Raw genomic sequence first — 21,764 nt, 5'->3', positions numbered from 1 at the left:
TTCCAGAGACAACTCTGGATAAAGAAAGTTTGGGTGGTAGGGTCTGATACAAATATGATCATGACCTGGGATTTACCTTCTCCACTGACCAAGCAAGAGTTGATTTTGGCACGTGGGACCAGCCCAAACACATTTGGAATGCAGGTAGAGATGGTCTTTAGTGTCCTTAAATCCCTGTTTGGTCCCTTCTTCCTCTGAGATTCAGCACCCTCTTGCTTATGATCCCGCTACCCCCACCCCATCCATTCCATTTAGTTGTGTTTACACAGTCCAAATACATGCAGGTTGCTATCATTTCCCTCCTCACGCTTGCTCCAGTCCAGATTTAGTTTCTTTCACCGGTCTTCACTAATCATCCTGGCTGATTCTCCAGGATCATATTTCAAGATCTTCTCTAGGCCTCCCACTGCCAGTCTGCCTAGGTCAGGGTATTTTCCCTAATGACTAGAACCCTGGCTAGAGAACCAGATCTCCCTGTGCCCCAGTTGGACCTTGGGACAGTCCAGGCATCACCAGAATGACCTCTGCAACTCGCCACAGGTTAAGGCCAACCCCTGGCTCATTGGTTAGCAAGGCCAGATATCTCTCAGCCCTGGCGTTCTTCAGCTTCCTCCTACCTCAGAAACATGTCTTTCTTAGATTAATTTTTTCCCAGTTACATGATTTATTTTGTGAGTATCCAAGTAGAATCTCTTTTGGCTATTTCCTGTGCATATTCTGAAGCTTGTTCTCTCTGTATGCTGCCCATGTCTCTATTTCTGTTTCTCTGCTTTTTCTCTCCATGTCCCTTTCTGCTGAGTCTTCTCTCTTTTGTGAGGGTAAGTTACTCTCACTCATAGTAGTGTGAACTGTTCTAAAACTGATGGGAACTGTGGTTCTAAAGACCCCTTTCAAAAGTTCCAGACAAAAGGAGAATTGCTGCATCACTTTTAGGACTCTTTAGCAAAAGACCTCCACAGTATATCTGAGACCCCTTTGGCCAGGGGCTGGGCATTGCGGTGCCTGGGCTCTGGCCTTATTTTCTACCTTATTTCTACCTCATTTCTATCTTATTCCCTATTTTTAGCTAAAATAAGCATATTACCCCTAACTTCGACCATTTTCTTACACTCTAGGCCAAGGTTTCATTGGCACTCTTGACGTTTTAGGCCAGATAATTCACTGGTGTGCATATGTGTATATAGGGGGGGCTGCCCTGTGCACTATAGGAAGTCTAGCAGCATCCTTGGCCTCTACTCATTAGGTGCCAATAGCACCCCCTACCCAGTTGCAGACTCTGACCCAGTTGTGACAATTTAAAATGTCTCCAGACATTACCAAATGTCCCCTGGGGCAGCGGTCCCCAACCTTTTTGGCACCAAGGACCGGTTTTGTGGAACACAATTTTTCCACGGACAGTGGGGGGAGGGGGGCATGGTTCAGGTGGTAATGCAAGTGATGGGGAGCGGCAGATGAAGCTTTGCTCACTTGCCCACTGCTTGCCTCCAACTGTGCGGCCCAGTTCCTAACAGGCCATGGACCGGTACCAGTCCGTGGCCTGGGAATTGGGGACCCCTGCCCTGGGGGGCAAAAAACATCCCAGATTGAGGACCACTTCCCTAGGTTCCCTTGCCTTGGTCCCTAGTCCCTGCCTGATATTCCCTTGTACTCCAGCCCTTTCCCCAGTCTCACTGGGAAGTCACCATCACTTGGCTAATAAAGTCATCAGGGAAGTAGCAAAAGGAACAATAGACTTAGGAGAACTTTCTTTCCATTGCTCAGTCCACCATTTATCTATGTGACCCTGAACATGTTGCTGAATCCTCAGTTTCCTCATCTATAAAATGGAAACAATAATACTCCCACACCACAAAGTTTTGTGAGGATTAAATATCTTTCTTCTTTCTAAAATCATTATTGCTAACCATTGCTTTTACCATTCATGGCTTCAAAAAGTAATATGACAGTGAATGGAGCCCAGGGTAGAGCTGACAGCCTTTGACAGTGCTGTAACTCACAGTGGTATAGAAGAAGAATGCCACATATCTGGAAGGAAGAAGAATAGAAGCATTGGTTTGCAAAGCTAGTTGAGCATCAGAATCATCTGGAAACATTTTTGAAAGGACAGAGTCTTGAACTCTACACTAGGTGTCCTGAATGCTGACATCTGGGTGTGGGACACAGGATCTGTACCAAACAAACTTCCCAGTGTATTCTCTTGACAAGCCATGTTTAGATACCACAGAGTTAGATGTTCTCTAATGTCCCTTTTAGCTCTGAAATTTGGTGATTGTACATTGCTATTTATCCTGGAAAATATTATACAAACTGGAATTGTACCTTCTGAGCATGATCTTAGGGAATTTTCATGGAATTTTTTTCAGAGACTGGAGTTGAAGAATGTCACCTTGTTCCAAGAGAATAAAGCAGCTTCTAGAGGCACGTTTGATCTTATAAGTAGGGAATAAGGAGGTAGCTCCATGAAGCTTCAATTGGCAGTTGTTTCCACTTCAGTAAAGAGCACAAATCTACAAACTGGCTGATGAATAAGCTTCAGTCAATGGTCCACAGACCAGAGGGCAGACTAGGCCAGAATAGAAGGTAAGATTTCCAGTGGCAAGAGTCCTGAAAATCTCTGACTGGCTGGAGAGGTGACTGCAACTTTGATGCAGGAAGGTATGTAACTCCAAAGACAGGGTTCAGAAACCTCCAGGACAAAAACAGAAAGGGCCTTTCTGTTCAAGAAGACTAGGTAGTTTGATAGGGATTGCATTGAATCTGTATATTGCTTTGGGTAGTATAGTCATTTTCACAATGTTGATTCTTACAATCCAAGAACATTGTATATCTCTCCATCTGTTTGCATTGTCTTTGATTTCTTTCATCAGTCTCTTATAATTTTCTGCATACAGGTCTTTTGTCTCCTTAGGTAGGTAGGTTTATTCCTAGGTATTTTATTATTTTTGTTGCAATGGTGAATGGGAGTGTTTCCTTAATTTCTCTTTCAGATTTTTCATCATTAGTGTATAGGAATGCAAGAGATTTCTGTGCATTAATTTTGCATCCTGCTACTTTACCAAATTCATTGATTAGCTCTAGTGCTTTTCTGGTACGATTCTCTATGTATAGTATCATGTCACCTGCAAACAGTGACAGTTTTACTTCTTCTTTTCCGATTTGGATTCCTTTTATTTCTTTTTCTTCTGTGATTGCCATGGCTAAAACTTCCAAAACTATGTTCAATAATAGTGGTAGAGTGGCCAACCTTGTCTTGTTCCTGATCTTGGTGGAAATGGTTTCAGTTTTTCACCATTGAGAATGATGTTGGCTGTAGGTTTGTCATATATGGTGTTTATTATGTTGAGGTAGGTTCCTTCTATGCCCAGTTTTTTGAACCACCTCCTAGAGAAATGGAAATAAAAGCAAAAATAAACAAATGGGACCTAATGAAACTTAAAAGCTTTTGCACAGCAAAGGAAACCATAAACAAGACGAAAAGACAGCTCTCTGAATGGGAGAAAATATTTGCAAACAAAGCAACTGACAAAGGATTAATCTCCAAAATATACAAGCAGCTCATGCAGCTCAATGTCAAAAAAAGAAACAACCCAATCCAAAAATGGGCAGAAGACCACAGACATTTCCCAAAGAAGATATACAGATTGCCAACAAACACATGAAAGATTGCTCAACATCACTAATCATTAGAGAAATGCAAATCAAAACTACAATGAGGTATCACCTCACACCAGTCAGAATGGCCATCATCAAAAAATCTAGAAATGATAAATGTTGGAAAGGGTGTGGAGAAAAGGGAACCCTCTTGCACTGTTGGTGGGAATGTAAATTGATACAGCCACTATGGAGAAGAGTATGGAAGTTCCTTACAAAACTAAAAATAGAACTACCATATGACCCAGCAATCCCACTACTGGGCATATACCCTGAGAAAACCATAATTCAAAAAGAGTCATGTACCACAATGTTCATTGCAACACTATTTACAATAGCCAGGACATGGAAGCAACCTAAGTGTCCATCGACAGATGAATGGATAAAGAAGATGAGGCACATATATACAATGGAATATTACTCAGCCATAAAAAAAAACAAAATTGAGTTATTTGTAGTGAGGTGGATGGACCTAGAGTCTGTCTGTATGACAGACAGAGTGAAGTAAATCAGAAAGAGAAAACAAATACTGTATGCTAACACATATATATGGTATCTAAAAAAAAATGGTTCTCATGAACCTAGGGGCAGGACAGAAATAAAGACACAGACGTAGAGAATGGACTTGAGGACACAGGGAGGGGGAAGGGTAAGCTGGGATGAAGTGAGACAGTAGCATTGACATATATACACTACCAAATGTAAAATAGATAGCTAGTGGGTAGCAGCTGCATAGCACAGGGAGATCAGCTCGATGCTTTGTGACCACCTAGAGGAGTGGGATAGGGAGGGTGGGAGGGAGATGCAAGAGGGAGGGGATATGGAGATATATGTATACATATAGCTGATTCACTTTTTTATACAGCAGAAACTAACACAACATTGTAAAGAAATTATACTCCAATAGAGATGTTAAAAAAAAAGCATCCTGACAAACCACATAAATGTTTACTTACTTTCTTGCTTTCTTCCTTCTTTACAAACCTGATGAATGATTGAGGAGCTGAACCACAAACAACAGGGTATTGGCTTTGAGTTGTAGTACAACAAAAGACATATTTGGTTTAAAAACTGTGAATCACTAAGTTGTACAGCTGAAACTTATATAATATTGTACATCAACTACACCTCAATAAAAATAAATAAAGCAATAAAAAAGAAGACTAGGTAGACTTTGGAAGTGAAAAAGGACATAGCCCAGAACCTGAGGTTCTGTGTCTCAGTGGCTTGCTTTAGCACTGACTCCTTCACCCCAGGAATTGCTAAGGTATAAGAAGAAAGAACTGGGATGTTATGTTCCATTAGCTATGTCAGACAGACCAACTTGTCTGAGTTACTCTTCGGTCAGAGTTCAATGTTATATAAAATTACCTGGATCTGTGTTGTTTTGTTTGCCCTTGGTTTCCTGGTAAAAACTCTTTCTGACAAATTCCAAACTTGTCTTCACTGACCTAAGGGAAAAGAAGGAATTTCCACACTGTATTAGTTTTCTATTGTTGTGTAACAAATTACCACAAATTCAGTGACTTAAAACAACACAAACTTATTATCCCACAGCTTCCATGGGTCAGGATCCAAGTACAGATTATCTGGGTCCTCTGTTCAGGGTATCACCAGGCTGACATCAAGGCTGCAGTTTCATTTGAGGCCTTGTGTCCTCTTCTAAGGTCACTGATGTTGGAAAGAATGTATTTCCTTGTGGTTGTAGGACTGAGGTCTCCATTTTCTTTCTGGCTGTTGGTTGGGGACCACTCTCAGTTACTATAGGTTGCCTCCCATGTCTTTGCCATGTGGCCTCCTCCACAGGCATTTCATAACATAACTGTTTGCCTCTCCAAGACCAATAGGATAACCTATGCTGATTTGAATGTCTCTGACTTATTTTAAGTGCTCACTTGCTTAGGTCAGGCCCACTCAGGATAATCTCCCTAAAATAAAGTCAACTGATTAGGGACTTTAATTGAATCTGCAAAATCTCTTCACAGCACCACCTAAATTAATGTTTGATTGAATAAGTGGGAGATGTGTATACCAGGAGCGGGAAATCTTGGCAGACCATCTTAGAATTCTGCTTGCTTGGTCAAGAAGTGTGGCAACAGGGCCCAGAGAGAAAACTGTTCAGGTAATTAGGTGGATTGTGTGATTGGATTGTTAGGCAAGTCTCTTCAGCAACATGGCTCCTCTTGGAGAGGGGAGGAATGCCTTTGGTCATAATCTTTACCCCCCGCCTTGCTACCCTAAGTTGCTTATTTGGCTTACAGGGCAAATATTCCAGTCAGTTTTTTCCTCTTTTTTCAAGTTAGATTGGACTGTGATTTGAAACAGAATCAAGGGAAATATGGTGTAGAAGAAAGACACTTCCTTTGACAAAGACTGCTGTAGCCCTTTGCAAGTGTTCTGTCCAAGTGACCCTAACCATGATTCAGCAAAGACAGATGAAAAAGGAGTCACACAGGCAAGAGGAAGCTCTATGGCTTCAGGCCACTGTGACTGAGTGCTTAGGGGTGTGAAGGTTGAAGGAAGTTGTCTCTTTGGGGGAAAAGGATAAACTCCTATTGGTGTGGAGACCTCAGAAGACCTAGAAGACAATTCATGAATTTGTGTGTATGTGGCAATAAGGGGGGAAGGAGGAGATGCAATACTGGCACACTGACCTGCTTCTCTTAGGAGCAATTGAATACGTGGGATTTGTTGGGGTAAAACAGTAATAACATTTTTTTAAATTAATTAATTTATTTTGGCTGCATTGGATCTTCGTTGCTGCACATGGGCTTTCTCTAGTTGCAGCAAGTGGGGGCTACTCTTCATTGTGGTGCGCAGGCTTCTCATTGCAGTGGCTTCTCCTGTTGCAGAGTACGGGCTCTAGGCACATGAGCTTCAGTGGTTGTGGCACATGGGCTCAGTAGTTGTGGTTCATGGGCTCTAGAGCACAGGCTCAGTAGTTGTGGCACACGGGCTTAGTTGTTCTACTGCATGTGGGATCTTCCCGAACCAGGGCTCGAACCTGTGTCCCCTACATTGGCTGGCGGATTCTTAACCACTGCACCACCGGGGAAGTCTCAAAACAGTAATAACTTTTTTGACTACTTTCTATACGCAGGCACTATTCTAAGTGTTTACTTGTATTAACCCTCCCCCAAAGTTTTTGAAGTAGCTACTAATATTATCCCCGTTTTTTATAGATGAGGAAACTTGCACAGAGAAGTTAAATACAAATTATTCTAAATTCTAGTTAATAACATGCATGCTACAGTGTTTAGGAGCAAGTGTGCTGATGTCTGCAACCAGTAAAATATTAATGGTAGAATCTAGAGGTAGATATATGGGTATTCACTGTAAAATTCTTTCAACTTTTATATATGTTTGGAAATTTGAAAAAAGTGAATTGTCCAAGATCACACAGTTAGTAATGATGGAAACAGGATTCTAACACAAGTAATCTGGCTCAGAAGTATGTGCTCTTAACAACTATGCTAAACTGCTTCTCAGAAGCTGGTTTTCCAAGGATTTGTAATGTATTGAATGCTTGAAATCAGGTTGCTCTCTCAAGTCATTTGTTCTTTATAAGCTTTGCTGTGGAAACTGCGGAACAGTGTAACAGTCTCTGATGCAAGGAGCTCAGAGTTTTTGGGGGGAGACAAGATGCACACACTTAAATCAACCTGAGAAGGGATAAAATGAGGGAGCAGAGCTCTGGAGGGAGACTAGGGGGAATTGAATTGAAGGCATTGATTTGGGCACTGATGTTCTCCTCAAAGACAGGAGGAAAGAAAAGAGTGAGAACAAGGGTATAAAGTTTGAGATACCTGAGGTAGAGTGGAAGGAGTTTGGGTCTGATAAGACTATCTTGTAGGTACATATAGCAGATGAGATCATCTACCAAGAAAGAATAGGTGAAGGCCAATGAGTTAAGGAAAGTGGACAAGAATTGAAACCATTGTTTTGGAGAGAGAACATGAAATGCCTAGAAAATGTGTTGGACAGTAGGGAGATCCCAGCTTGTATCAGAGGGCAAATATTTGCTATGGTTCTATATTTCTTCAGTCAAGTTCAATGTAATCTATTAGAAACAGGATAGAACAGGACAGGAAGTGGGATAAGATTGGAAGAAAACAGGAGGGAGACCAAGGAATCTAAGGTGACTTTGATATCTCCCTCTCCTTGAAAGTCCTCTGCTTGACGTTGCTATTCATGTAAGAATCTGGCTGTTCCCTCCATCCTGTCATTGGTCTGCAAATCTTTCAAACCTGGATGCCGGCTCTGACAACCCTACCTCTCAGATAATAGTTCTCTGCTGCCTAGATTTTGCCCTTAAGGCTTAATTCTTTCAAAGCTCACCAAATCAAGTAGTTTTTATTCTGTGCTCATTTCCTTGACCACTTTTCTCTGTGCTTACCTTCTTTCTAAGAACTGTCTTCCCTAGATTTTCATGATGACATTCTCTTGGTTCTCCTTCTGCTTTCTGACTGTTCTTTCTCAGTCTCCTTGGTTGAACTATCCGACTTCTTCCTCTCATTTCTCACAATAATTGGGCCCAGGAGCCCTTTCTTGACCCTCTTCCATTCTTGCTCTAGAAGGTATCCCTCATATCTCTGACAAATCCTATTTACTCCCTTGGTTTAACAACGATCTCTTTCAAGATGAGTCTCAAATCTCTACCTCCAGACTTTACCTTTTTCTGGTGCTTTTTCTGGAGCTTCAGATATTCCATTGGTTCGTGAAACCTCCACTTAGATGTCCCTTACGTAGCTCAGATCAAACATGTCTTAAACAGCGAGTCACGTCTTCAAGTCTGTGAGTGTCTCTTTCTCCCATTACAGGTATGAGCTCCTGGAGGACAGAGCCTGGGCTCCTTGGCTGTCTTTGTAGACTGGCGCTAAGCCAGCATCACAATGAGAGGGGATGTTTTCCTTGCACAAGCCTCAGCAAAGGTGTCTTGATGGAGGAGTGAGTTAATAGCAGGTAGAAAAGAGGGCTGGGTGAGGGAGTGAGGATGGGCACTGCTGTGCTTTGTACATGGATGTGACTCATACACTTTAGGCACATTAGTCATTATGCCTCTTGGCATCCCTAGTCCCCCTACTCCAATGATTGCTCATACACATATGGACTCATGCCCAGACCATTCTCGTGTCTGTTTGGGAAGCACTCCACACACACAGTCTTCACATGCCACGTGCAACAGCATCAATTTAAATAACCTTCAGATTCAGGGAACAGAGTGGAAGGTTCTGGGAAGACAGTGCATGCTTTAACTGCTCCATTGTCCTGCTTGGAGCACTCTTATCTCCAGTCCCAGGGGTTGACTGTGCCCTGGGACTGGGGCTGAGGGATTGTGGGCTTAACAAATTTGTTCCATACTTTCTGTCATTTTTTAAAAGGATTTTTCATTTTCTGTGTAACACCCTATAGAGGCAGGCTAGGAAGACACTATTACCTTTGCTTTCTAGATTAGAAAACTTAGGCCTCACAAGGAGTGATTTGAGATAGAGGTGGACCTAGGAGTCTTGGGCTGCTCATTTCCAGCCCAAGGCACTTACCACTGCCCCACAAAGCTAAGCTCAATCAATCAGTTCCTGGTGGCCCTGGTTCCTAATTCAGGTAAGCAGTCAGCAATTAAGGGGGACGCTGCTGGGGCCAGGCTGAGCTAGGATTCTGTTTGCTTTGCTTAGGAGATGTTGGGGCATTTGGAGAGCAGGGGCCTGTGAGTTTCTGTGAGAAGGGAAGGAGGGGTTAGGATTTGGGCCCAGGAATTCCCATCAGGAATGAAACACTTTCCACCTGCTAGCGCCTAAAGCGCCTAACTCTGTCATGGAATTTGCGTGCAGACAGTTAGATCGGACTTTGGAAAGAAAGGATGAAAAACGAGTTTCCTTCTTTCTGTTCACAGAGGCCAGCCAAGAGCCAGAGCTGGAGCCAGGTCTCTAGTCATGAACTAAACAACAGAACCAGTTATCGGTTTCAAGTCTGACTGCCTCCTCTTGTAAGGACTTTGGAACTTGTAGAGGCTCCCTGACCCTTTATAAACCAGCAGAAAGAAGTATGATTGTCAAGACCCCAGATAGAATGGCAGGTATGCTCAAAGGTGAAGTGGGAGGTTGAAAATGCTGCTTAGAATATATTTAATAATTTTATTATTTTAATTCTCTATGTAAAATTTTCTGGGAAAGACCAGATTTAGGGGTGTGGGAGAAGTGTGGGTTAAGTAGGCAATATCAAGGCACTGGGTGCCTTGGAATTCGGGGCTGGGAGCATAAAAAGATATAACTTCCTGGGGCCCAGGGAACCCATAGCTAACCATCACAAGACTACCAGGAGACTAATCCTCTAGTCAAGTCTTAACAGGACGGGAGTTGAATATTTAACACGTGTCCCCGTCAAGACACCTGTCTTTGACTCTTCCACCTAACTGTGGGACAAAAAAAAAATTTCTTGTCACTCCTCTGGGTCTTGATTGCCTTTTATGTTAAATGAGAATGATGTTCTATGAAACAGAAACAGACTCACAGACATAGAGAACAGACTTGTGATTGCCAAGGGGGAGGGGGTTGAGGGAGGGAAGGATTGAGAGTTTGGGATTAGCAGATGCAAACTATAATATATAGGGTGGATAAACAACAAAGTTCTACTGTATAGTACTGGGAACTATATTCAATATTCTGTGATAAACCATAATGCAAAAGAATATGAAATGGAATATACCTGTGTATAACTGAGTCACTTTGCTGTACAGCAGAAATTAACACAACATCGTAAATCAACTATACTTCAATAAAATAATTTTTTTAAACGGGGATGATGTTAATCTACCTCACAGGGTCATTAAGAGGATTACAAAGCCACACAAAGCCTGGTGCAGATATGAGGGTCCAATGTCATTATTACCACATGGTCTGGATTCTCCTACTTAACACCTCTAGGAGGGAATAAGGAAATCCCAGGATTAAGGGGGAAATATAAGTGAGTATATTTTAGTATGGGTGACCTCTAAAGAGGTGAGACTAGAGCTCTTCCAATGATATCTATTCCCCTGCGTATATGTTCCCCTTGTCCTCAGGGTGGAGGTGCCAAGTTGGGCCTTCAGTTTGGGCTATAACTCCCTTTTGGGTGTCATCCTCAGTTGCCTCTCTACCTGGTTGGAGTTTGAGAAGGCAAATAACACTAAGCTCAGGAGTTATAGTCCTATCAGAAGTCAATCAACTTTATATCAAAATGAAGATTGACTCTATAAACACTGGCTAGGCCAACAATCAGCCCAGCCAGAGAGGCAGCATAAAGTCAAGGAAGAGAATTTGACTAGGAGTCAAGCCAGAGATTCTGCTCTGGCTCTGCTCTTGACCAGCTGTGAGACCTTGCATGAGTCTGAGAGTTGTATGAGAGAGGGAGTATGTGAGAACCCCTTCTAGGCTGTAAAGCAGCATATAAGTGGAAGCAGTTAATACTATTGCTTATATTTTGTAATGTAGGAAATCGTTATTTTCGTTATTCTACCCTCAAATGTGAGCTCTTTGGTTGCAAAGGGGACCCAACATGTTAGATTGATATATCCCATTTCCATTTATTAGATAAACAATTGAAAATGCAGGAACTATTGTTTTTATCATTATTATCACATTTGAAGAACAGGTTTATTCAATAGTGGAGGGAGACCTTAAAGATCTCTTCCCACATACAGGGTTTATTTGAGGGGTAATGGAAATGGCCTGGAATGAGAAGGAGTGATGGTTGTACAACATTGTGAATATACTAAAAAAAAAACTGAAATCACTTTTAAATGGCAAATTTTATCTCAGTTTTAAAAATTACAATAAAAAAATCCCTGCCCAGAAGTCATAAAGGCCATGAAGCTTAGATCTAAAGCAGTGAGAACAGACCCAGAGCAGATAAGTCAAACATTGCTTCTTACTCTGTGAATTGTGTACTTGTGAGAAATAGGGGAGTCTTTTGGGTGGTGTGTGTGAGAGAGAGAGACAGACTACTTAGATATAAAAACAGTACATCCCAGAAATAGTTAAGATGCAGTAGTATTGATAATGGGTAAAGAAATGGTGTTCCCAGAACAATTTGAGGGATCTTGACTGGAGGATCCCTATTGGCTTCAGGGATTAGTAGCTCAAATTTACTTATCTGAGGGGTAAGGTAAATGCAAACTTAGATTGGCCAACCATTCTGATTTGCCCAGAATTGAGGGATTTCCTGAGATGTGGCAACTTAGTTTCTTTCTTTCTTTTTTCAATTTTCTAAAAGACTTTACCAGCTTTAGTGAGGTATGACTGCAAATAAAAATTGTATATATTAGGTTGTCCAATGTGATTTTTAAGGACTATAATGTGATGATTTAATATATGTATACATTGTGAAATTATTACCACAACACATCCATCATCTCACATAGTTACCATTATTTTTTGTGTGTGGTGAGAACACTTAAGATCCTTTTATAGCAAATTTCAAGTATACAATACAGTATTATTAACTATAGGGACACCTCAGAGATATTACGGGATTCCAGACCACTGCAATAAATTGAATATCATAATAAAGTGAGTCACGTGACATTTTTGGCATTCTAGTGCATATAAAAGATATGTCTACACTATTCTGTAGTTTATTAAGTGTACAATAGCGCTCTGTCTTAAAAAACAATGTACATACCTTAATTTAAAAATACTTTATTACTAAAATAATGCTTGCATCGTCTCGTCATAACCTTTTTGCTGGTGGAGGGTCTTGCCTCCATGTTGATGGCTGCTGACTGGTCAGGGTGGTGGCTGCTGATGACTGGGGTGGCTGTGGCAATTTCTTAACATAAGACAACAATGAAGTTTGCTGAATCGATAATGGCTCTTCCTTTCATGAACGATCTCTCTGTAGCATGCAATGCTGTGTGACAGCATTTTACCCACAGTAGAATTTCTTTCAAAATGGGAGTCAATCCTCTCACACCCTGAAATTGATTTATCAACTAAGTTTATGAAAGGTTCTAAATCCTCTGTTGTCATTTCCACCATCTTCACAGCACCTTCGCCAGGAGCAGATTCCATCTCAAGAAACCACTCTCTTTGCTCATCTATAAGAAGCAACTCTTCATCCATTAAAGTTTTACCATGAGATTGCAGCAATTCAGTCACATCTTCAGGCTCCACTTCTAATTCTAGTTCTCTTGCTATTTCCACCACATCAGCAGTGACTTCCTACCCTGAAGACTTGAACCCCTCAAAGTCATCCATGAGGGTTGGAATCAACTGCTTCCCAACTCCTGTTAATGTTGATATTTTGACCTCTTCCCATGAATCACGAATGTTCTTAATGGCATCTAAAATGGTGAATCCTTTCCAGGAGGTTTTCAATTGACTCTGCCCAGATCCATCAGTGGAATCACTATCTATGGCAGCTATAGCCTTACAAAGTGTACTTAAATAATAAGACCTGAGAGTCAAAATGACCCCTTGATCCATGGGCTGCATAATGGACAATGTGTTATCAGGCATGAAAATATAATCTCGTGGTACATCTCCATCAGAGCTCTTGAGTGACCAGGTGCAGTAATATTTTAAAAGGAATCTTTTTTTCTGACCAGTACGTCTCAACAGTGAGCTTAAAATACTCAGTAAACCATGTTGTAAACAGATGTGAAGTCATCCAGGCTTTGTTGTTCCATTTATAAAGCACAGGCAGAGTATATTTAGCAAAATTCTTAAGGGCCCTAGAATTTTCAGAATGGTAAATGAGCACCGGCTTCAACTTCAAGTCACCAGATGCATTAGCCCCGAGCAAGAGTCAGCCTGTTGGGCTTCCCTGTGGCGCAGTGGTTGAGGGTCCGCCTGCCGATGTGGGGGACGGGGGTTCGTGCCCCGGTCCGAGAGGATCACACATGCTACGGTGCGGCTGGGTCCGTGAGCCATGGCCGCTGGGCCTGCGCGTCCGGAGCCTGTGCTCTGCAACGGGAGAGGCCGCAGAGGTAAGAGACCCGCGTACCCCAAAAATAAAAAGAGCCAGCCTATCCTCTGAGGCTTTGAAGCCCGGCACTGGCTTTCTCCTCTCTGGCTATGAAAGTCCTAGATGGCATCTTCCTCCAATAGAAGCCTGTTTTGAAATTCTACTGTTTAGCATGCCCTCCTTTATTAATTATCTTAGCTACATCTGCTGGATATTTGGCTGCAGCTTCTACATTACCACTTGCTGCTTCACCTTGCACTTTTATGTTATAGAGATGACTTCCTTCCTTAAACCTCATGAATCGACTTCTGCTTGCTTCAAACTTTTCTTCTGCAGCTTCCTTACCTCTCTCACCTTTTATAGAATTGAAGACAATTAGCACCCTGCTCTGGATTAGGCTTTAGCTTAAGAGAATGTTGTGGCTGGTTTGATCTTCTATCCAGACCACGACAACTTTCTCCAAATCAGAAATAAGGCTGTTTCACTTTCTTATCATTCGTGTGTTCACTGGCGTAGCACTTTTAATTTCCTTCAAGAATTTTTCCTTTGAATTCACAACTTGGCTAACTGTTTGTTGCAAGAGGCCTAGTTTTGGCCTATCTTGGCTTTCGACATGCCTTCCTCAAGAAGCTTAATCATCTCTAGCTTTAGATTTAAAGTGAGACACAAACGAGTCTTGCTTTCACTTGAACACTTAGAGACCATTGTAAGGTTATTAACTGGCCTAATTTCAATGTTGTTGCCTCTCAGGAAATAGGGAGGCCCAAGGTGAGGGAGAAAGATGGGGGAATGGACAGTCAGTTGAGCAGTCAGAACACACACAACATTTGTCAATTAAATTCACCATCATATATGGGCATGTTCTGTGGTGCCCCAAAACAATTACAAGAGTAACATCAAAGATCACTGATCACAGATCACCATAAGAAATATAATAATAATGAAATTTTTCAAATATTGGGAGAATAACCAAAATGTGACACAGAGACACAAAGTGTGCAAATGCTTTTGGGAAAATGGTGCCAACAGACTTGCTCAACACAGGGTTACCATTAACCTTCAATCTGTGAAAAAAAGGAAAAAAAAAACAATATCTGTGAAGCACAATAAAGTGAAGCACAAGAAAATGAGGTGTGCCTGTATTGTAATCATAGTGATTTTTACTACTTTTGTCTTTTAACCTTCACACCAGCTTTATAATTAATTAATCTGCTACCTTTACTATGTATTTACTTTCCCAGTGAGGTTCATTCTTTCATTATGTGTTCTTGTTAACCGAATTAGCACCCTTTCTTTTCAGCTTAAAGAAGTCCCTTCAACATTTTAGTGGTCATGAACTCCTTTAGCTTTTGCTTGTCTTAGAAACTCTATTTCTCCTTCGACTCTGAATGATAATTTTTCCAGGCACAGTAGTCTTGGTTGGAAACCTTTTTTTTCTTTTTCCAGCACTTTGAATATATTATGCCACTCCCTTCTGGACTGCAAATTTTGTGCCGAAAATATCTGCTAGTAGTCTTATTGGGGTTCCATTGCATGTAACAAGTTGTTTTGCTGATTTTAATATTCTTTCCTCATCTTTAACTTTTGACATTTTAATAATAATGTGTCTTGGTGTGGGTCTCTTTGGATTCATCTTTTTTGGAACTCTCTGGACCTCCTGCATCTGGATGTATGTTTCTTTCCCCAAGTTAGGAAAGCATTCAACCACTATCTCTTCAAATAATATTTTTGTCCCTTTCTCTCTTCTCCTTCTGGGAGCCCTATAATGCAAATGTTCGTCTGTTTGATGTTGTCATATAAGTCTTTTAAGCAATCTTCACTTTTTTCCATTCTCTTTTTCTTTTTGATGCTCTGATTAGGTGAGTTCTACTGCCTTGTCTTTGAGCGGAGTGATCCTTTCTTTTGCTTCATCTAGTCTGCTGTTGAACCCCATAGTGTATTTTTTAGTTCAGTTATTTTATTCTTCAGTTCTTTGACTTTTACTTAGTACTTTATTATATTTTCCATCTCTTTGTTGAAGTTCTCACTGTTTTCATCCATTCTTCTCTGCAGTTCAGTGAACATCTTTGTTACCATTACTTTGAACTTTTTATCAGGTAAATTACTTATCTCCATTTTATTAATGTTTTTTCCTGATATTTTTATCTTATTCTTTCATTTGGAACATACTGCTATGTTTCTTCACTTTTCTTGACTCTCTGTGCGGGTTTCTATGCAGTAGATGAAACAACCCCCTCTGCCAGTCTTGAAGGAGTGTTCTCATGTAGAAGATGAAACTCTTTATTCAGCCCTGCCCAAGCCCTTTGTCGTCTCTCAGATCTCTGTGTTTGTCCAAGCATTAGATTATATTTTTAATAGCTTCCAGTAGTTGAGGATGTGCCAAGACCTGTCAGTGTCCCAAAGGGAGGATCTCAGCACCTAGATTCAGGCTAACTGGAAGCCAGACCCTCAGGCAGCGGCTTTTAGAAGTATGCAAATATATACAGTCCTGAGGGACCACAAGCATAAGACTCACTGGCTGCCAGAACCAGGTGATCTTGGAGATGTCCCCTGGGTGGCAGTCACAAAACTTGGGGCTCCAGAGAGGTGTATAAGTTCCTTTCTGGGAGATACTGAAAAGCTGGGGCAAGGCAGAGGGAAAGCGCAAAGATGGTGTCCACAGCTTATGTTCCTTGAAAACAGCTCCATAGGCCACTAAATATGTGCCACACTTGAAGACTACCATCAGTCCAAAGCTCCAGGAGAAGCAAAGTGGCCTCCTTCACAGAAAGACTGGGTGGGGGGGTGGGGCGTGCCTTAGTCCACTGTTTGTGCAGTGCCCTGGGTGTGGTAGCCTGCCAAGAACCACATCTCCGATTGAGACAGTTCTGTGAGACCCAGGAACAAAAACCCCTCTGGCCACCAGAGACCGATATTCAAGGAGTGTCCCTTGGGCATCAGCCACAAAATGCTGGCATCAGATGCATGTAAAACTCTCCTCCAGGAGACACTGGCTCTGTGGAGGATACCAGAGGGTTAGGGTAAAGATAGCATCCACCCTCTGAGGTCTCTGGGAAGAGTTACAGTCAGCCCCTAGATACATGTTTAATTAGAAGCCTACCACTCAGGCCACAGTCATGATGATTAGCTAATAGGTCTACTTCACAGAAAGATTGAGCTCTTGGGTCTGTTGCCTCTTGCTGTACCTGTGGGTGGTAGCTGTTTAAGAATTCTTTCTCCATTGGTTACAGTCCTGAGGGACCCACAAGTGCAAGCCCCACTGGCCACCAGAGCCAGACAATGTATAGGTGTCCCCTGCTGGGAGTCAAAAAACCTGGGGTACCAGACAGGGGTATAAACTCCTTTCTGGGTGATACTGATTATTATAGTCCCATATGACCAGGAATGCAAGTTACCCTGGCCTCCAGAGCCAGGTGATCAAGAGGCATCCTCTGGGTGGCAGCCACAAAAGTTGGGGCACCATACATGTGTAAATGCTTCTTTCCAGGAGCACAGCAAAGGGAGAGTGTGAAGATGTCACCCATAAGTCTCCATCCCCAGAGAGTTTTCCAGCAGGATCCTAGATGTGTGTGCCAAATTACATGCCTGCCCCTCAGGCTGAAGTTTTAATGTAAGCAGGTGAGCCTCCTTCATTTTAAGTCTATACATGATCAGCTCCCTCTGATCTGGTAGAGCTGGACTTTGGGGTGGGTGAGCCCAAGTGTTTGAGCCCTTTAGGAGGCATTTCTCAGATCACTACCATCTTGTGGGTCTTGGAACACGAGCCTTGCTGATTTTCAAAATTAGATGTTTTAGGGGCTTATCTCTCAAGTGCCTGTCTTAGAAGTTGGGGTGACTGATGTGAGGTTTGAACCCTTCACTCCTCAGGGAGAAGCTCCAGGTTTTGAGTTCTCTCTCAGTTATGGGTCACTGAGCCAGGGATGGGGTTTATGGTGAGATTTTATCCCAGCCTCTCCTACCTGCTTTGATGTGGTTTCCTTCTCATTTGCCCAATATGTAGTCATCACTCAGCCAGACTTTAGGATTTTTAAGAGGAAATTTTTCCATGGGAGGAAGTGAATTCAGGATCATCCTACATCACCACTTTGAACCGGAACCCCACCATGAGTATTGAGTTTGAGGTTAGAAACAAATTTTATCAAGTAAGCTAATTCACAAATACAGAACCCACAAATAATGAAGATCAACTGTACTATGAGAAACAATAATGGAGGGGGGCACTCTGACCTATCTGAAGAAGTAACATCTGAGCTGAGCTGGATGAGAGGGAGGGGTGAAAAAGAACATTCCAGTACAGGGAACAGCATGTTCACAGGCTCTAAATCAGAGAGAAGTTAGGCCTGCTCTAGGGACAAAAAGGCCAGTGTGGTTTGATTATAGTGAACAAGGGAGAGAGAATTAGGTGATAAGCCTGGAAAGAAAGGTAGGGGCCTATAAAAGACAAAATGCACTGGACAATTAAGGAGATCATTTTATTCAACCTACTGCAATAAGAAGCATATTCGTAAATGAGGAACATCTCAAAAAAGGAAGGAAACAAGGTTTTTTATAAAAGAGGGAAGTCATTGAGGAAGGGTAGAGGTGGGTCTTAAAAGGATAGAAGAGTTCTTATCTATCATTGCTTTCCAGGAGCACAGGGTTCAGATAAAATTCAACATCATCAGTTCCACCCTTTTGTTATAAATAAATAAATATCATTCATTGCTGAACCACTCAGAGGCAGCCACAAACCTCCTGAATGGGGTAAAACAGGGCCTGAGAAGTAGTCTCTCAGGCTATTTTATGCAATTTTGCATAATTTTATGCAAAATTGTTGAACCATCTGTTGAGGAGTGGTGGCAAAGATCAGTTGTTTTAGGATCCTAAAGATTAGGCATCCTTAAAGAGGGGTATGTAAAATGAAAAAAAGAGAAATATTAATATAAAAGGTTGTATAAAGGAGTTGAATTCTTAGGGTAACCAGACCAGTAGATTCTAAGAGGCCAGTAGAGAAAGATCTCGGTTATACAGCACCACTCATTGAGTTTTTTGAAACTAGAATGTTGCTACTCTTGGTGATGTTGCCCACAATCTTAGTTACTTCTCATATAAGGGTGTACATGACTCAAACATTTCATTCAAATTCTTTAAAGGTCCAGGCAGTGGCTTGTTCAGGGAGAAAATGGACCTATGCATTGTCTGCAGCAGTGATGTCTTCTTCCAAGTTTGTATCAAGTTACTAGGCTTTAGCTTGAAGATCTGCTTCAGATCTTAGATAAAAGGGCAAGCTGCAAGGCAAGCTACAGTTTCAATAGCAGTCTAAACTGTCAGGTTTTAGTTCTCAGTGTACCAAGCCAAGGGGAGGAAGAAAAATTAGAAAGTTAATTTGGAGGGTTGTAGTCAGATATTGAAGGAAGCTAGAAGAATTGAAAATTTGGTAAGGATTGACAATTAACATGATCCAGTCCAGTTTGCAGATAGGTGTCAAAACTGGTTTACCATGGTTGAGGAAAAGTCAATTAAATCTCCACCAGACAAGACAGAGTTTTCATAGTCATCAGTTGCTTGCAATTTACAAAGAGATGCAAAGTAGCTCAAAGACAATAAACAGGACCAGGAATTGATAACCCAGAAGGATTTGATAGTTTCCTATTGAAACACAAAATTTACCTCTACCATCTCCCCATTTTGCATGAAAGATAATCTCAGAGAAAGATTATTCTTGATCACACAAATAGGCTGTTCTTATTAGATTTGATCTAATTATTTACATAGTTGCAGAAAGAATAAGTTACTATTTAGGGCTTCTTAAACTGGCTTTGCTAGAAGTTTTCATAAGGAACCTCAGATTGGAATTTTAAAAGCCCTGAGTCTGGGAGGCCAAATCAAGAACTTCACCACCAGATTTCACCTTAGTACCTATAAATTTAGGCAAATTCCTCTCTTTCCAAGGTCTCCAAAATATCCCATTTTCCTGGCCTGCCAGGAAATGACTTTCCTTACTCACCTGGAAGACTGGGAACCCTGTAAACCAGGTACCAAACAAGTTTCCCCAAGAGAGCTGTGTAATCATTGGTTCCATAAAGTCAATCCAAGTTCCTAAAAAGCATCTGGTCATATCTGATTCAGTGAGCATCATTCTCAAATATAGCATTTGGGCAAGGCCTTTGTTGTATGGGCAAGACCTTGGTTGCATAAGCAACGTTTCCAATCACCTCGTGTTAACCAGGACAACAGATTCTTACTGAGCCTATGCAAATTATCATATTGCCATGAAAATTAAAATACTGAATAAAAGTTTCAGAATTCTGGAGTGTTTAAACAGAATGAATAAGATATCATTTATAAATATTTCCTTTCTGTTTACAAAAGCATAGTCTACTAAATTGTCTTGTGTTATAGATAACTTAAGACAAAAGAAAAGAGGGTTCCTTATATATTTGGGAAAGAGAACATTAAAACATTAGTAGTATTCCAAACAAAACCCACAATCTGGGAGTTCCCTGGTTGCCTAGTGGTTAAGATTCTGGGCTTTCACTGCCGTGGCCTGGGTTCAATCCCTGGTCAGGGAACTGAGATTCCACAAGCCGCACGGCATGGCAAAAAACCCCACAATAACCCACAATCATCCCTCATCTGTTCATTCAGGTTTATGTATTTGTTCTTATTCCATGTAATCTTGGTTAGTGATCTCATGGACCCATCTGTTTTCTGACTGGAGTTCTGGAAATTCAAACTCAGTATATTGGTACATCTCAAAGTTGTTTAAATGATGCCATCAGAACTCTGTACCCAGTAGTACCTGGAATAGTCCTTTTCAAAGGAACTTTGAGACAGTCCTTTGTTGAAGATGAAGCACTCTGGCCTGTAGCTGATTGCAAATGCTTTCAGGGAAGCATCAAATTAAAACATTTTTTTAAAGTATCTGTAGATTACAAAAGACTTACATTAGCTGTGGTTTACTACTGATCATTCTCAAAAGTGAAAGATCTAATGAGAGTTCATTACAAAAATAAAATAACTGTCAAGGAAATTTGGTTGTTTCTGTGGCATGCAAAACAAGACAATAAAGTCAATCCCCCAAAAAGTTTAAAAATATCTATAAACATAATGATTAACACAATTTTCAAAGAAGAGTGTATGTTGCATCTAAGTTATTAAAAAAAGGATTAACATAATCTTTACAAAGAAAAATTACTCAAACATAGTAATCCTAACATAACATGCATGAATATGTTAAGGATATTTTTGGAATATACCAAGAATATATGAAGAATATCAAGTAAAGAGTTTCTACAAGTCTAGAGTAGGTCCTAAACAGGCTTATATTAATAAAACTCCATGGCTAAGTGACATGAATCCCCAATTAACAATCATTGGCTTAGAAGATGCTATATTCAAATTAAATAAGCAAAGTTACAACCAAATTAACATTTTTAAAAAACTGAAATTATGACTGATAATACTATACTGTTGATTTCTATTATCAGGCAAAGCAACACTAGGACTCTGACAAATAGAAACATTTCATGGACAGCAAGGACATTGACGATTCTCTAAGAATTTCCCCTACAGCATACAATTTCTGAAATATTTAAATTAATAACATTTACCTATACCACTTTAACCTAGAGAAGGCTGAGGATCTCCTCTGATTTAACCACTCTTCTTATGCAACTCATCAATAGTAATATATCAAAGAAACCCAATTATTTCTAGCAATTCTATTTTACAAGATAAAAGAACAAATTCTTTTTTTCCCCCAGGGGCCCTTTGGGAAATCTGAAAGACAATTGTAGGTGCAAAAGATATCATTTAGGATTAGATTTGGGGAATCCAAAATATCGAAAGTTGTCAGGATATTTGAACACTTAAAATAGGCTCATGGGTTACTGAAAAACAGTACTTGGATGCCTATTTGACCAACTAGACAATAAAAGATTTGGAAAGTAAACATAGTAGGTAACATGATTGTAAAGAACCATAGCTCTTTCCTAAGAAGGGAAATACTTTGCTTTCTTAAATAATCAAGGACATCAAAAAGTCAATATAAACCATAGAAGGTTACTCTAGCAAGACACAGAATCTTTGACTTCTAGACAGATTACACAGAAAGTAAAGAATAATCTTTTACAACCTCTTATTAAGAGCAGACCAATAGTGGCTTCCCTGGTGGCACAGTGGTTAAGAATCCG

Source organism: Globicephala melas, chromosome X, assembly GCF_963455315.2.
Source record: "Globicephala melas chromosome X, mGloMel1.2, whole genome shotgun sequence".
In the NCBI taxonomy this organism is placed as follows: Eukaryota; Metazoa; Chordata; class Mammalia; order Artiodactyla; family Delphinidae; genus Globicephala; species Globicephala melas.
This window is presented reverse-complemented; position numbering follows the sequence as displayed.